Source organism: Ranitomeya variabilis, chromosome 4 (genome assembly GCF_051348905.1).
Source record: "Ranitomeya variabilis isolate aRanVar5 chromosome 4, aRanVar5.hap1, whole genome shotgun sequence".
Taxonomy (NCBI): domain Eukaryota; kingdom Metazoa; phylum Chordata; class Amphibia; order Anura; family Dendrobatidae; genus Ranitomeya; species Ranitomeya variabilis.
The window spans coordinates 623,987,363-624,004,836 of NC_135235.1; the positions used below are offsets into that span (position 1 = coordinate 623,987,363).

Below are 17,474 nucleotides of genomic sequence, written 5' to 3' on the forward strand. Positions count from 1 at the left end.
GGTCCTGCATTGACCTCAAAACGCGTTGACTTTGTAAACCTGTTAAAATAAAGTTGCTAAGGAAAATATTTGTTTTATTCAATTATTATCAGCACATCCAGTGACACTTCATCAGGATCTGTTCATTTTTTATGTTTTGGCACTTTTACACAATAAATACTATTTTATAGAAAACATAATTTTTTTTTTGCATCGCTTTATTCTGAGAGATATTACTTTTTTTATGTTTCCGCTGATTGAGCTGTATGGCAGTTTTTTTTTTTGCAGGACAAGATGATGTTTTCAGCAATACCATTTTAATTTACATTTGTCCTTATTATCGCATTTTATTCTACTTCTTGTTCGGCGATAGAATTACAAAGTATAATTTTTTGCCCCTTTTTTATTTTTTTATTATTAGTTTGCGATATTTAAAAAAATATTTGTACACTTTTTTTTTTCTTTAATTTCCACTATGGGTCTTTCACTTTCTGCAGTCTAATCACAGTTATAAGGTATAGCAATGCAGGAGCATTGCTATACCTGATAGCTTGTCAGCCCTGCAGACACAAGTTAGTTAGATCATGCATTGTGCATGATCTAACTAGCTTGTTAATGCTTGATGTCCCGATGTTGTCATGACGACATCAAGTCACCATGGCAACAATCAGGACCCCACAATGACGTCACTGGGTCTCTGATCAAAGGACAGAGGGGATTTTTTGCCTCTGCCTGCTCGCAGCATTTTAGGGGGTTAAAGTGCCGGTGGCGATTGCGCACACAGCCTCTGTGCCCCAAAATCGCCTGGATGTATCCATACATCCAAGGACGCTAAGTACCAGGCGACCTGGACATATGGATACGTCCAAGGGCATGAAGGAGTTAAGGAGATAAGGGTGTAAACCTAGCAAAAGTGCTTGAACTCTCCCTAAAATAAAGGTGGAAACGTTAGATGAGAATAAGTTTAGGCATCACTCAGGCAGGCGTAATGTCATTCAGCAATAAAAGAGTTAAATGGCAACAAGGCTTTTTACGCAGCAGAGCTTCCTGTGGAACTGCACAACATCCTTTTCCATCCCCCGTCCATGAACTTGACCTTAGATATCCTGAAACATTTATAGACAAGCAGTCAAATCTTACATGTCAAATCCAATTTACAGTCTTTCTACCTTGCAAACCTATCACAATGCAAAATGGATATAAAATTTACAGGAGTTTTAGAGTTTAGCCACAGTTGGTACAGAGTCTCATGTTCTCTTGGAGACTGGGTTCCCATTAATACTGTGCTCTCCATTGAGCACTACCTTGGAGATCCCAACAGCAACCTGTGTTCCAACGGGAAACCCAACAGAGCCATTCACTTGAATTAAGTCAACGGAGTTACTATTGACACCGTTTGGCCTCCCTCTTGGCATTATTTGTCTTTTTCACACATACATAAAAATGTTCCACAGTCACTCCGTCGGCCACATTCAAGTGAATGACTCCAAAAGGGCTCTGTAGGGAATTCGACAGAAATCTCCACATAGTGCTTGACGGACAGTATTGCGTTAATGTGAACGTAGCCTAGCTCGAGTGATATACAGTGTCTTTAGAGAGTATTCACCCCTTGCCTTGTTTAGCTAGTTTGTTACATTACAACCTGTGTTTAAATATTTTTGTAATCCGATTTGTGTGTGATGCATCAGCACTAAATAGAGTAAGTTGATGAAGTGAAGTGAAAAAATATAGACATAAATTACCGTATTTTTTCAGACTATATGATGCATCGGACCATAAGACACACCTAGGTTTTAGAGGAGGAAATTAGGAAAAAAAAATTTAAGAAAAAAATGTGGTCAATTCTGTACTTAATATCCCCTATCCTAGTATATATGATCCCCTCATACCCTTCCTGATACACATGGCCCCCTCATCCCTAACCTGGTAAGCATGAATCCCTCATCCCTATCCCTGTGTGCATGGCCCCCTCATCCCCATCCTTGTTGGAATGGTCCCCGTCATCCCTATCCTGGCAGGAATGATCGCCCTCATTCCTATACTAGTATGCATGGCCCCATCTCTATCCTGGTATGCATGGCCACATCCCTATCCTGGTTTGCATGGCCCCCATCATGTCCTAGTATGCATGGCCCTCATCCTTATCCTGGTATGCAGGGCTCCCATCTCGTTCTAGTATGCATGTCCCCATCACTAACCTGGTATGCAGGGCCCCATCCCGGTCCTAGTATGCATGCCCCATCCTTATAATTGGCTTACCACCCCAATCCTCGTATGCATGGACCCATCAGAAAACATAAAACAAAAAATATCACTTACCTTCCTGCGCTCCCTCGCAGCATCTTGTTCTGATGCCAGCAGCTGATTTATGCTTGTAAGCAGCGCATGGCAGGGATGTTATGCTCTGCTCATAAGCGTCCCATGAAGTCCCAGCCATGCACTGCTTACAAGCATAAAGCAGCTGCTAGCAGCGGAGTAGAATGCTGCAAGGGAGTGTCGGGATGGTAAGTGTAATTTTTTTTTTATGTTTTCTGATGGGGCCATGCATACCACGATGGGGGTGGAGGCCAATCATAAGGATGGGACATGCATACCAGGATCTGGGTTGGGGCCAATCATACCAAGATGCTATTGTTAAAGAGAAATGGATATTCATTGCCCTCCATGCCCATGGGCATTGAATGCAGTGAATATTCTTTTCTTTTCAGCAGCGGGCACAGGAGATAGCCGCAGCCGCCGGCTCCTGCCTCTGTGACCCGCTGCTCCACCGATGCTGCTCTACCACCTCCCCACCAAAGCCAGAGCCAGTACATTTGGACTATAAGATGCACCCCCCCATTTTCCTCCACACTTGTGGAGGAAAAAAGTGCATCTTATAGTCTGAAAAATACGGTAAATAATTTATGAGATCAAATAACTATAAATTGACATGTGCATGTGTATCCACCGTGTTTGTGATGAAGCCCCTAAAAATTTCTGGTGCAAGCAATTTGCTTCATAAGTCACATGCTTAGTGAGAGGAAGCCCACATGTGTGCAATCTAAGTGTTACATGGTCTGTCAGTATATACACACCTTTTCTGAAAGGCCACAGAGGCTGCAACACCATTAAGGAAGAGGCACCACTAATCAAACACAAGCATGAATACCAAGGAGATCTCCAAAAAGAGAAGGCAGCCCTCCTAAACTCTCAGCTCGGGCAAGAAGGGCATTAATCAGAGAGGCAGCACAGAGACCGAAGGTAACCCTGACCACATGACCATACGACCACAATAAACCATACACTCCATAGAGGTAGCCTTTATGGAAGAGAGGGCAGAAAAAAGCCTTCACTTACACACAAAAATTGTAAGGCTCATTTTGAGTTTGCCCAAAAGACGTGGAAGACTAGCCAAATGTATGAAGGAAGTTACGGGGGTCAGCTTACACTAAAATTTGACTTTTTGGCCACCAAGATAAACGCTATGTCTGGTGCCAAACCAACACAACTCATCACACCAACACCATTTTCACAGGTGGCAGCATCATGCTGTGGGGATGTCTGTCGGCTACAGAGACAGGGAAAATGGTCCGACTCGAGAGAAAGATTGATGATGCAAAATACAGGAATATTCTTTACATGAACTGATGCAAACTGTCAAAAAAGCAGTGAAATTCCAGGTAGCAAAACACGAAAAATTCCAAAGGGGTGTATACTTTCTCAAGCCACTGTATGTGAACTAAAGCCGGCCATTAGATGACTGTCAGCCGAACTATCTTGACAGTCTACCTCATACACAGGAGCACTCATTTGGCTGAGCGGCTCCTATGTTCTCAGTGAGGATCAGGCTCGAACTGGCCCATAGTGTAACAGGGGAATCCCCCGGTGGGCCTCTGTGCTGATGTGGGTCCCCAAACTCATTATATGGGCAGTACTTGGCATAATTCACTTGATTCACTCTGTACAGAAAAAAGCATCATCTCATCATTCATTAACCCAACTACCCAGTTTATTATTACATAGAGATATAGGTACATTTGTAAACGGGGGTAATGTAATATTTGCATGCAGGTGAAAAGTGGGCCCCTCCAAAGTCAGTGTTACTGGTGGGCCATTGGCACCCCAGTCCGACACTGGTGAGGAGCCATAGCCAGATATGGGCTTAAGTCTGGAAATATCTGTCATGAAGAAAATTAAAATCCATCATAAAAGATAAAACAGCTTTCTCTAGGCAGGCTGTTTTTAAATTTCACTCTATGCACCCACTCCCTTGTAATTAGGTAGCCAAGGAAACTCCCAAAGGCTAACAGATGTGAGGTCCTGCTTCAAGAATGTGGAACAGATTTAAGACTGAGATAAGAGTTTGAAAAACGGAAAGATATAGGATCTCCTTCTCAGCTTACTAGAAATTAAGTAGGCAGATTTGCATGAACTGCGTCGACCCAATAGATAGGAAAATCATATTTTTGGGTGGCGAATACAAATCATGGTTTCAAGTTACTGAGCGATGACCAGAATCCTTTGAATTCAATACAGACCTGATAGATGAGGCTACACTTATCATATTTGGTCTCTTTGTAAAGATAAAATCATGATAAAAAATATGACATCGATATCAAGCACCTGCGATTCTCCGGAGCAAAGATATAGTCAATGTAGGGAATCTCATAATTTTCTGAAAATGGAGCCGCATTCCATGTCCAACCCTCATAGGAGTCATCAAGGGGAGGTGTGTGGGTGTAACTTAGGATCTAATAAAAGGCAAATGCCAACTTTTGGTGTTTGGAGGTACAGTTCACTGTGGGTGCTGTCCGTTTTCCTGGAGTGCCTCGTTCCATAAATCTGAAGCAATTGCAGTGATTATAGGTTTAATAAGTTTCTTTTGTTCATCCTTTTATTTTTTTGTAAAAGTATATGCTGTATTGTTTTGTCCACTTTGTAAAATCTTTTGTATATTTTTTTATAAATACTACCCATCTTTCAGGATTAAATATAAAATGTAATAGATCTATTCTTTTTGTTCTGTAAACCGCACCCCGAAGCCATACGCTACCAGAATCAGGTCTCCAGTCAGCCTGTATAAAAAAAACGATTAGTGGCGGCAGCGCATAGTACTTGGATTACTGTGGTGTTATCAGTGACCATATCCGGGTATATAAATATATCCTGTGCATGGGAATCGGAGATGTTTATACCATATGCTCACTGTTAATTTCCAAATAACCGGCGTTAGAGGAAACGGCTGCAGCCTCCTCTGTTAATCATTGGGCAATGGGCAGCATGGTAGCTCAGTGGTTAGCACTGCAGCCTTGGAGTCCTGGGTTCTAATCCCACCTTGGACAACATCTACAAGGAGTTTGTATGTTCTCCCTTGTTTGCGTGGGTTTCCTCCGGGCGCTCCGGTTTCCTACCACACTCCAGAGACATACTCATAGGGAATTTAGATTGTGAGCCCCATCGGGGACAGCGATGATAATGTGTGCAAACTGTAAAGTGCTGCGGAATATGTTAGCGCTATATAAAAATAAAGATTATTATTATTAAAAGATTATTAATCTTGTAATTGTCTGGATGATAGGGGACAGCAGAGTGCTTTTTTTGACGAGAAGATAACCACGTGGTGGGTTCAGTTATGACCCCCCTGGCTGCGATCTTTGACAGCATCACATCTGTAGTTGGTTACAAATGTTAGTTTCCTTATCGGCTGCAAAACAAAAAAGCAACAGACAGATTAGTAGCTTTATGGTCTGTCACAAGATTTGCAACAAGGAGGAGGAAACTCAACCGCCATTAGCTAAAAATAACTGCAACCAAGAAAAAAAGCACAGAAAACAAACACCTGCAAGATTAAGAATTAATTCCCACACTGGAAACTATGTATTGCTAGAGGCATCATCAGCACATCACAAGATTAGTGCTGTGGTGCTGTTTTGGAAAAAGCTAGCTAAGGACTAGGTAATGTTGGTATGATGACCAATTTCCAGTGTTTGTACACTTATTGTACATCAGTTGATTGACACATTCAAAAAATGGATAAAATCTTCAGATTTTATTCCATAAGTATCCATTAAAATCCACATACTAATGATAGAAAAAGACACTGTCTTGTTTGTGGTGCTGTGTGCAACCTTAGTCATGGAGAAGATCACATTTCTTTATGATAAAAAGTGCTAAAACAATGTTACTTACGTTTTTTATTTATTGACCACAAAGCCTGAGGTTCTGGTACAATTAATGGGGTAACAATAAAGACAGAACTAATTGCACTTGTGCAAGTGCGATCGTCTCAAATCCCTATGAAGCTCATAGGGTCCGTATCAAAGTTTCCCGTAGGCCATATGACAGATTGTATTATCTGCACATCAGAAATTGCCATACTTGTTTTCTCTATACAGTGTCCTTAAATTATGATCTGTTGGGATAAATGAGTTGTGCAAGACGGTTAGCAAAGTGGTTGTTTGGGACACGTGACTTAATCAATGAATTTAGGATTTTCAGCCAGTCCCATTGGCACTAGTGTAGTGTTTGCCTCTCGCCCCATGCCGTCCGTCTTTACAAACGTAACAGATTGGGTGGTGGTGCTGGGCTCCCTGATACCAGTGCAGTCCTGCAATAGGAGCCACTGGTGTAACAAGTCATGACATTTCTTCTTAAATATTCCACCATCCCCTGTTCCCAATTGTGGGAGGCTATGGAATCTTCCCTGTGTGTATCCCCTGCAACTAATACTAATCCTACTTAACCCCTATTTTGTTTTATCACATGGGAATAATCAAGGTGTGGTAGATGATATTCACCTAAAACAGAATTTGTTTATATGATGCTCTTACTTAAGGAAGCACTCCTCCTCCCATCAAAGTTTTATCCTCTTATTATATTGCAATCATTATATTATATAGCACTGTGTACTTACAATTTTCCATTTTGCCTTTCTACCCAGGTAATTTCTTCTCTTTTCTCTGTTCTATGTAGAAGCATGAAGTCTCTTCTCCCTGCATTTATCATTCCCTTCTTCAACTCCAGACCCAGCTCCTCCACTCCTTTCCTTGCCATAGACCTTTGCAGTGTCTCATGTCTTGTGCAGAGAAAATTGACCCCCTCTTTCTACATAGATCACAGAAGGATTCACCTAGTCTGTTTTTAATCACATGATGTCATAGACCTAATGGAAAGATTATCTGGGTAGAAAGACAAAATGAGCAATTGTAAGTACACAGTGCTGTATAATATGATGACTGCAATATATTAAGAGGATAAAAACTATTCTAAAGATATACTGATAGGGAATTTAGATTGTGAGCCCCATTGGGGACAGCGTTGATAATGTGTGCAAGCTGTAAAGCGCTGCGGAATATGTGAGCGCTATATAAAAATATAGATTATTATTATTTGATGGGAGGAGGAGTGTGTCTTTTATGGGCTATGAGAAGGAAGTAGTCATTCTAATATCCTTAATTTTGGAAACTCCATTGACCTTAACTCCACCATTTTCTTTATTAGGCCTACTCGTCTCGGACCTCTGGTCATATTACCGAAGCATTTTTATACACCAAACTTTATTCTTGACCTGAAAAGTTGTAGCCTTGCAATAGATGGCTGCTAGCCTACACAACTGCAAACAAATGGTCAATCAGATAACGTTATATGAACATATTGTGTACAAAAATTGTAAGGATCATAACAAATGTAATGAAATCTCTGATGCTTGTTGTGGGTCATCTTTGACCCAGTACTCTGCAGCTACTCCTCTCCGTTCCTCCAGATATGTGACACTGGCTTATGCAACCGCATCACTTCAGTCTTTTTTTTTTTTTCTTTCTTTTTAGTCTGATTGAATCAGAGACTTTATCAACTGCATAACTGCTTATGTTAGCACTTGTGAGCGACCCTTGCACACTGCCTTTTGATTATGAAATGTATGTGACTTTTTGATATTTTTGATACTTTCCATACCTACAAAGTGTGCTCTCTAATCGCCATGGTACTTGAGCCTATTGTACTAAATACTGTATTTTTCAGACTATAAGATGCACTTTTTCCCCAAAATATTTGGGAGGAAAATGGGGGGGTGTGTCTTATAGTCCGAACACAGGCTTACCGGGGGTTGTGACAGTGGTGTAGCAGCGTACCTTCCTCAGGGACCCGGTGGTGGCAGAAGTGTGGCGATGCTGAAGATCAGTGTCGGCGCTGAGCAGTGCGGAGAGTTGATTTCCCTGCGGCCATCTTCCTGAAGCCGTGGGCCACCAGAGGCGGCGCATGCACAGATTGAGATGTCAGCTGGGCCTCTCGCTCTCCATTTTCCTGAGGCTATGGCTGCCGGAGGTCACACTTGCGCAGATTGAGATCTCGGCTGCTCTCAGCTCCTGGAAAATGGCCGCCGAAGGCCGCGCGTGCACAGATTGAGATCTCGGCGGCGCTCGGCTCCAGGAAAATGGCCACCAAGAAACCAATGATGCACTCGGCTCTACTCACCATGGACAATGGGCCTCAGCATCGTCAAATTTCTACCGCCGGCATCTTGAGAAGGGACACTGCCCCATGCGCAATACACTCAGCTCTGCCTCACAGCTGACACTGAACCCGCAGCATCGCACCGCTGGGATACCCCGGAACTGCAGCATTGCCCCACTTGTGCTGCCACCGGCTTCCTGAGGAAGGGACCATGCCTCCTGTGACCCCGCTCTACCACCGCCGGCACTCAGGTAAAATACCTCGGACCCCCGTCTTATAAAAAAAAAAATTTTTTGTTGCTATTTTCCACCCCAAAATGTGGGGTGCGTCTTCTAGTCAGAAAAATACGGTATTTCTGGAGTAACTGTATAATGCTCTGACAATGTTGTTTTGTATGTTGTGTTTTCTGTAGTACATTTTACAATAAAAATAGTATAACTAAAAAAAAAAAAAAGAAAATTCCCCTTCACCTGTGAGTGATATTATTGAGAAGTGGAAGGAACCGCAGCATCTCAGCCACGAAGAGGAAACCACATAGAACTACAGAGTGAGTGCTGAGGAGCAGAGGACATAAAAGTCACCAGCGCTCTGCTGACTCCATAACTGCAGAGTCCAGACCTCCTCTGGTATTAACATCAGCACAAACACCGTGCCAAAAGCTTGATCGCTTGGGTATCCATGACCGAGCAGATGATTGCAGCCTTAAATAACCAAGCGCAATGCCGAGCATCGGATGGAGAGGTGTAAACCACCCACTATTGGACTCTGGAGGAAACGTGTTCTGTGCAGCGACGGATCACGCTTTTCTATATGGTGTCTGTTGGACGTGTCTGGGTTTGGTGAATACCAGTAGCACATTACCTGCATAACTGCATTGTATCCGCTGTAGGGTTTGGTGGAGAAAGGATAATACTTTGGGCTTTTTTGGCTTTTTTTCAGGGGTCGGCCTCGGCCTCTTAGTTCCAGTGAAGGGACATTTTAATTCTTCAGCATAAGACATTTTGGACAATTGTAGCTTCCAACTTTGTGGAAAGTTTGTGCAAGGCCCTTCTTTGTTCTGTTAAAGGCAGAGTTGGGTGAGTTTGGTGTAGAAAACCTGCCTGGTCGCACAGCCATGATCATTGACCACCATTGGGATAAATTAGCTCCTCACTAGAACAAGAGAAGTAGGAAAATCTGATAGTCAGTACGTGACCGGAACTACACAAAGCGCAGATTTCGGGTCATCTGTCGACTGCTCAAGCAAGCAACAGAGCGTAATATTGACAGTGTACATATTTGCACACTGTCAGGATTTGGCTACCTGCAGTATGATAAAGGCACTGCTGAAATATACGGTAGTTTTTGCCTGGAAAACTCCTTTAAATACTTATAAGAAAAGCTTGTGACTGTGATCAAAGACTGCTGACTATAGCCCAGTGGTTGTTCATAAACGGGATTGTCCAGTATAAATAAAGAAAACCTTGCACCCTATAAGAAAATTTTGCGTTAACAGAGGGGAGTCCTTTGATCCTCATCTTTTTGCTAGAGACAAGTGGAAATCTCTAGAGACAGACCTATTGCCAAGCTTCAGTTATCCCGTCGTGGTACAGGGAAATGTAACACTAAATGCCAGATTTCCTTACATATTACAACTGATTGCTGAGCACCCCAGCTGGAGACACAACTATATCAGGTAATTGTCAAGGGACCCTTGTACCCAGTACAGACTGTTCAAAGGGAGGAACTCATTTATTCTCCTGAGCATTATTACTGGCGCAGAAAAGCATAAATCCATTTACACAGAATCATAGAATGGTAGAGTTGGAAGTGACCTCCGGGGTCATCGTGTCCAACCCCCTGCTCAAAGCAGGATTCACTAAATCATCTCAGAGAGATGTCTGTCCAGCCTTTGATACATAAAGGTTACATCGTTGCCAATATAGTAACCATCTTGTTGCAAATTCGCTACTGACTATATAAGTGGTAACAAACAATAAGTTTATAGTACAAACAGCAAAGATAAGGAAGAAACATCCAATACTAAAAGAAAACAAACCTGTAGGACTTAATCCAGAAGCAGAACTGATGGTTCTTGTCAACGAGAAAAACTAGTTGTAATTCGTAGGAAGGTGCAGTTTCAAAATATAAGAATTTCAGCTGGGAGCATGGCACAGTGGGTGACCGGAGTGGGCGTCATGGATAGGTAACAAGGGTGGGTGACATGGACAGAAAAGTTTGCAGGTGCAAAAATGATATATTTGCAGATATTATTCTATCCTACCTGAACCTTTCCGATACCAGATCCTCCCAGTCATGAGCTCCAATTCACAATAAACCCAAACATACTGAGCCAAGGCAGAGCTGTGCATCTGGGCTCCGACTGAGTCACTGAATAATAAGCGGGTTGTCTACTGTTACACGATGGATAAAGGACTTTTGAAAACCTTAATAAGGGGGATTGTCTTCACAGAGAGCATCTCAAGCTGTGCATGGTTGGGGCAGTGATGCAGAAGGGTGGGGGTGCACATTCCCATGCACGCTGCCACATTATCTAATAATGTTTAACTATTTCACCATCATGGGTAAAGGCAATGTCAAGTTCTATTATCTTTTTTTCAACCGAGCCTTTCTTGAATAGATAAATAGTTAGCACATCCATCTAATGGAATTATTTAAAGATTTTACTAAAATCAATACCGCAGTATTGACAGGAAATATTCAGCGGTGATTATCTGTGAATTAGAGTTATTAGTAACAAGGCAGATTGGATGTACAGGACAATCATCGAAAATGGAATGCTAATCAAGAGGAGTGGAGATATCTAAGAGCACAGGCAGATCTTTGTGGTGGATAACGATAAAAATTAATTCTTTAGCTCAGAATAAACCAATATGTATACTTGCGATAATTGAGATAGACGGGTTATTAACCATACATAGCGTAATAACAAGATAGCGTGTATATTGTGAATTAAATGCATGTATATATTGACAGTTGCAAATAGTTATATGTTTGGCATTAAAGTCCAGTTGATATACTATTGCTTTAAGGTAAGTACTTGGTGGTATGAACCAGAGTCCAATAGTCCGTAGGTAAAGTCCTGTGTATGCTTTCACCTAAGGTGGCGTCTTGGCCAGCAGTGCACGCCTGGGGAGAGAGCTGATGAGCAAACAGTAGAGAGTATCATCTGCTGTTGTAGCGAGGTGTACCGTAACGTCATGTTTCCAGTACGGATCACAGAACAGGCCAATATTCTATCAACGCGTTTTGGAAAGACAGTTTCCTGCTTCAGGGACGATTCCTATAGGTGAGTTCAGCCCTTTTATATCTCCAACAGTATGACAACACCAGAATGTGTTGTAACTGTCATTGTTCAATGGCTTCCTTGCTCTAAACTAAAAGCCTACCACTCTTATGCCTGCTTGGAGTAGGAGCTGAGAGATAAAGACTGGCCTCCACTTCCTGTTATCTGTCTTGTGTCTCACAATTAGAGATGGATTACCTTGTTAGGAGGAGAGACTCCAATCACTGTTACTTTCTTTCTATGAGGGCATGCTAACTTGCAGGCCTGCTCTTCTTACACATCTGAACTGACTGAGGGTGGAAGAGAGGAGAAAGGACACCCTCAGTTAGTTCTGGCCATCATTGGGTGTGTTAGTCAGCCATTGGACAATGACAGGTACAACTCATTCTGGTGTTGTCATACTTTCGGTGCGTTAAAAGGGCTGAACTCACCTATTGGAATCATCCCTGAAGAAGGAAACCAATGTTGGTAGAATTTTGACCTGCAATCCGTACTGGAGACGTGACAGCATGCTACACCTCGCTCCAACAGCACAAGATACTCACCGCTGTTCAGTCATTAGCTCTGTCTCCGGGCGAGTGCTGCCGCCTCAGGTGACAACATAGTATATCAACCGGACTTTATGCCAACTACCAAATTTAATTATAGCACCTGACAGTATAGCAGGATAATATAGATACTACTAGTGTTGGACTCTGTAGCCTGATCTTATGGTTATACCGTATGTGAAGTTCAGACCATACCTGACACATATTGTATAGTTAATATAACGCGCCCACAGGGCGGTGGGGTACTTGATACCGGGTCCGGTCGCAAAGAGGGAAGTCACGGTGGCTGCGACCCGGTCCGTGGCCCTGGGCATCAACGCTAAAAGGGGTTAAATGTTCAAAGTTTGTCGTGACGCCACCTGTGGAGTTCGGTCAGTATTGGGACTGACGCTGCACTAAAGGTGTCCCCTGGGAGATGTTGCAGCAGCTCAGATGTTACACTTCCCACAGGTGAAGCGGGGTCCCCAGAGGTCCAGATGGTGTGTGGCATAGATGGTGTAGCCGATGAATAAATGGAGGAGACAAGTGATAAGCCTTTACCTGGTTTACTTGTGGGTGACAGGCCACAGTCCAGGGTACCAGGCACGGATGATGGTAGTCTGGCCGACTCAGAGGCAAGTGAGAGTTCTTTTCCCATGAGCCTTTCCTACTTGCGCCTTTCTAAGTGAGGTCCCTGCTGCTTTAAGCTTCCTACAAGGTCCTCCAGTTTCCCCCTGTCCTGAGACAGGTACCTGCGCGACGGGCAGCTTGAGCCTTTTTACAGGGACTCTCAGATGCCCCGGGCTCCTCAGGTGCTGCTGCGTCTCAGGCGTGGTGCGGGCAGGTAACGTATAGTGTAGTGCCCTCCGGTTCTGCTCTGTGTCCTAGAGTCCACAAAAGCCTCGGGCTCCCGGTTCCCAGATTACTGCGCTTCAGCTCTGAGGGTGCCCTTACACAGTTCCCCTCTGAGCTCTGCTTCTCTCCTGTGCTCCTTCCCTTCCGGCTGCTCCACATGCAACCCAACAGGTTACTCCTTTCCAGAGGCTGCAGCTCCACGTGGCTGCCAGGCCTCTCATGTCTGCTCCAGACGTCCTTCTCCTTCTCTCTTTCCCTCCAACTCACTGCCTGGTCTCCCAGGACCAACTGCCTAGCTCCTTCTCCAGGTCAGGATTCATATACAGGGAAGCTCCCCTGAATCCGGGTCTTGAGCTCCCCCTCCTGGCCTGGATTCAGAATGTATTGCATGTGTGTGCCTTAGCTGGTGAAGAGAACTCCTTTGCCTCTGAGCATGACATCACTTTCCCCGAAGGAAAAGTAACATCACTGCAGCAACCGGTAACCTGGGGTGCTGCAAATATCCTGTCTATCTCAATTAGTGCAATTATACATATTGACTTTATGTATATACACGGCAACATTTTCCGCATTATTTGCTGCTTGTAAAGTAGGCAGTTTTTTAGCACCTCTTGGTGATGAAGAAGGAGTTTGTTCACAAGTTCGGTGAGCTGGGTTTCTCATGTTTTGATTGCCCCACGCTGTGACACAGTGTTCTCCCTGCTCAGAACACCTAAGGATGTCTACTATGGTGAGCTGGACTTTTTTCTATTCCAGAAGTTTTTAGTGCCATTTTGAATATTATTTATTTATTTACTATTTCTTTAGCTCAATTGTATTGTTGTCCAAAAGACTGCACCTTTGCTGTTTGATCAGTCTTTTATTATGCACTGGCATCAACAAGTATATTAAAGGAAATCTGTCAGCGGCATTTCACACCCAAAACTATTTATCATCGTTTGTACCTCTTTTAAAGACAAGTCCAGCAATACCTTTTAAATGACCAGTTCGTTCCTCCATTACTGAGAAATCATGTTTTGAATTGATATACAAATGTATGATAGGTCTGAAGCCTCTGTCACTCCAGCTCTATTCCCCCCTCCTGCTTGTCTGATAGTTCCTTTGCCTCAAGTCACACAGCAGAGAGGCTGTCGGCCAATCAGGAGGAGGAGGCCTGGGACGGGGAATAGAGCTGGAGTGACATAGGCTCCCAATCTACCATAACCATTTGTATATCAACTCAAAAGCTGATTTCTGAGTAATGGACAAATGGACTGGTCATATACAAGTATTGCTGGACTTGTCTTTGAAAGAGCTACATGCACATTTAAATAGTTTGGGGTATGGAATTCTGCTGACAGATTCTTTTTAGCCCCAATCATACATGCATCTTTATTAAAAAGTGATTCGTATGAAATATCTATGGCCAGACCTGATGATGATGCATGCCAGCTCTTTTTTTCCATAGTCCATAACCCACTGAAAGTTGGATTGGCCGCTAATTGATAATACACTGCTCTTCAGTATTTTTCCTGAATTATTTATGGCATGTTAATGTTTTTTATGCATTATGGATTGTTTTCTGCACGTCAACATTATTTGAAAATATATGATATGTCTTTTCTGCTTTTTCACATGCTAAATCTGGGTTATGGAGCCCCATGGATTATAATGAGCCTTACAGGTGCATTTTGCGGAAGCTGTTTTGGATAGTTAACAAGATGATTTCTCTACAAACAGTTGGGCTCTTGATTGTAGGAGTAACTAATATTTCATTGTGATACTCATATAGGAAAACATTTGCCCAGGACTCCTTTACCCCGCCACTTAGTGTTTTACAAAAGCCAATTCTTGGCAACTGTGAACATCATGGGCAACATCACCCATTATCAAAGTGCAAACCATCCTTATGTGTAAAAACTGGTTAAAATGACTCAGTAGTCGTTAGAATTCTCTTTTACCATCAGGACTACATTTTTAGTTTTTGAGCATAAATTTGTCAAGAAAGTTATATTCCAAAACTGCAACATGGTATTAGCCCATTCTACAGATTTTATGCAATAATAGTAATAATTAAGGAGTCAACAAGTAGATGGAGAGAATATCTTTCGTACAGAAAGGCATCAGTCTCGGAAATCCTTGAAAGGAAGTTGCTACTCGACGTTAGAATTTACAAATCTCACTATAAGAAATTCCTTTAAAGAATTCCAGGAAGTTGTTGACATTAAACAAGTTTTCTTGACGTCTCCCGCCACCCTCCATCCTACACACAAAGCCTTTTTTAATACGTTTCACTCCTTATGAAGATTACTTTGATAAAATGTTGCATATTTGCTTTTCCAAGATTAAAGTTCAGGATCCTTCTTTTTCTTTTGTATATCATAACATTGAGTCACACAACATGGAAAGCATGATGCCATTTTTGTCCAAAACAGTACCAGTGTAAGAAGATAACATAATAGTGGTGCTCATTTTTATGCCTTGCTGCTTCATTTACACAGGCATATAAAGCAACAGTATATGTCTTTTATTGAACAACACTACACAGTTGGCACCATTGAATAAATCAACTGGCTGTCAAAGAAATTGGAAGTATAAAGGGATATTGAAAAAAATAACACAAAACATGTTATTGTAAATGCCTAAATACGGTACCTTTTATTAGCAAATCTCACTTGTTTGTACCTCTATAAAATTAGAATTCCTGTTGCCTTGACGGAAACCCATTCTAAAATGTTAATAAGACACAAGCCTGTGAGCATGTGCAGCAAGGAGCTCTACCTATAGACATATCTACTCCCAATGAAAATTTTGACCTAATTGGAGATACCATAGGTGCTGAGAGAAGAGGCTGCTCACACTGTTGTCCACCATGTCTCTGTTATAATACTAGAGATATGAGAGGTGCTGAGGTAAGAAGAGGCTGCTCACACTGCTGTCCACCATGTCTATCTGATCTAATACTGGAGATACTAAGGGACCTGCAGTTAGAACAGTCTCCTCACACTGATGAGATAAGAAGAGGCCGCTCACACTATTGTCCACCATGTCTATCTGATCTAATACTGGAGATACTAGGGGACCTGCAGTTAGAGCAGTCTCCTCACACTGCTGAGATAAGAAGAGGCTGCCTACACTGTTGTCCACCATGTCTCTGTTATAATACTAGAGATACGAGAGGTGCTGAGGTAAGAAGAGGCTGCTCACACTGCTGTCCACCCTGTCTATCTGATCTACTATTTGAGATGCTAGGGTTGCTGAGGTTAGAGGCTGCTCCTACTTCTGTCCAACCTGTCTATCTGATCTAATGCTGGAGATACTAGGAGTGCTGATGTAAGAAGAGGCTGCTCACACTGCTGTCATACCTGTCTATTTGATCTAATGCTGGAGATACAAGGAGTGCTGATGTAAAAGAGACTGCTCACACTGCTGTCCAACCTGTCTTTGGTCTAATGCTGGAGATACTAGGAGTGCTGAGGTAAGAAGAGGCTGCTCACACTGCTGTCCTGCCTGTCTGTCTGATCTAATGCTGGAGATACTAGGAGTGCTGAGGTAAGAAGAAGCTGCTCACACTTTTGTCCTCCCTGTCTATCTGATCTAATACTGGAGATACTAGGAGTGCTGATGTAAGAAGAGGCTGCTCACACTTTTGTCCTCCCTGTCTATCTGATCTAATACTGGAGATACTAGGGGACCTGCAGTTAGAAGAGTCTGCTCACACTGCTGTTCACCTTGTCTATCTGATAGATCTAATGTTAAATCTTCATGTAAGACCTCATTCAGACATCCGTATATTTCTCATAAGTGAAAAAAAGCATACCTTCTGTGTTTGGTCAGTGTTTTTACCATTAGTGATTTTCTCATATGCAAAAAAGGCAAATATCTATCTATTGCAAAGTTAAAAATGAACAGCACAATGATAGCATTGTATACAGTATGTGATTTTAATCAGTGACTTGGATCAAAAATGGATGTATGTCAATTTTTTTTTTTCTGGAGATAAGTTCTGCAACAAAACAATTACATGTGAACAGCACCATATACTATAATGAATACATATTCTGTGAAAACAAAACACAGCTACAATGCATACATCAAAAACTGACGTCTGGCTTAAAGCGGGCCTATTTAGATTTGCGGATATTATAGATGGGGAGACCATGGAGATTCACTCCTTTGATTATCTTAAGCAACATTTCTTGATTTCCAACAGGGAATTCTTTCAATACCTACAAATCAGAGATTTTGCTAACTCCCTATATGGTAAAGCGGGAGCTTCGATCCCTACGGATTTTGAGAAAATTTGCAGGAGGGGCGTGGACACCAGGGGTCTGATCTCAGAAATTTACAACCTTTTATCGGATCCACGGGATGGGTCTGGTGAATCTTTTCTATATATGCGCAAGTGGAGGCCGCCC

The 17,474-nt window shown here is 42.5% G+C and overlaps 1 protein-coding gene across 5 annotated transcripts in view; it reads right to left on the bottom strand.

Moving 5' to 3' along the window:
- Nucleotides 1-17,474, bottom strand: part of PIK3R6 (phosphoinositide-3-kinase regulatory subunit 6) — a 105,190-nt gene that overhangs the window by 42,560 nt on the left and 45,156 nt on the right. The window contains exon 1 of one of the 5 annotated variants that reach the window (XM_077253538.1): nucleotides 10,673-10,781. The exons of the other annotated variants lie outside the window; for them this stretch is intronic. The gene's annotated coding sequence lies outside the window, so the exon portion shown is untranslated. Of the gene's footprint in view, nucleotides 1-10,672; nucleotides 10,782-17,474 lie in introns of those variants that run through there. 5 annotated transcript variants of the gene reach the window in all.